Source organism: Myotis davidii, unplaced genomic scaffold (assembly GCF_000327345.1).
Source record: "Myotis davidii unplaced genomic scaffold, ASM32734v1 scaffold1558, whole genome shotgun sequence".
In the NCBI taxonomy this organism is placed as follows: domain Eukaryota; kingdom Metazoa; phylum Chordata; class Mammalia; order Chiroptera; family Vespertilionidae; genus Myotis; species Myotis davidii.
This window is the reverse complement of record NW_006288873.1, coordinates 213,769-214,056: the sequence shown is the minus strand read 5'-3', so window position 1 is coordinate 214,056 and position 288 is coordinate 213,769. Positions and strand designations below refer to the sequence as shown.

General features: G+C 61.5%; 1 protein-coding gene across 1 annotated transcript in view; it reads left to right on the top strand.

Moving 5' to 3' along the window:
• The window catches only part of IL12RB1 (interleukin 12 receptor subunit beta 1), a 36,021-nt gene that overhangs the window by 25,525 nt on the left and 10,208 nt on the right, over positions 1–288 (top strand). The window lies entirely within an intron of this gene.

Genomic DNA, 288 nt, shown 5'->3' with positions numbered 1-288 from the left:
TCGGTGCACAGGTGGGAGGTGGAGGGAAACCAGACGTGGAGGTGGCAGGGCCGGGAGGAAGGTGGGGTTAACTCTGGGGGGATTGGGGAACCGCGGAGGGAGGGTAGTGAGCGGGGGAGGGATATGGCTGGACTCCGGGGTTCACAGGCTCCCTCTGGTGGCCATCAGGGGAACAGGTTGTGGGGGGCTCCAGTGGACGCTGGAAGGCCAGGAAGGGGTCAGTCATGTTGGTCTGCGTGGGAGATGATTTCTTTTAAGTCCCCCCCAAACAACCCTTGTATTATGGAC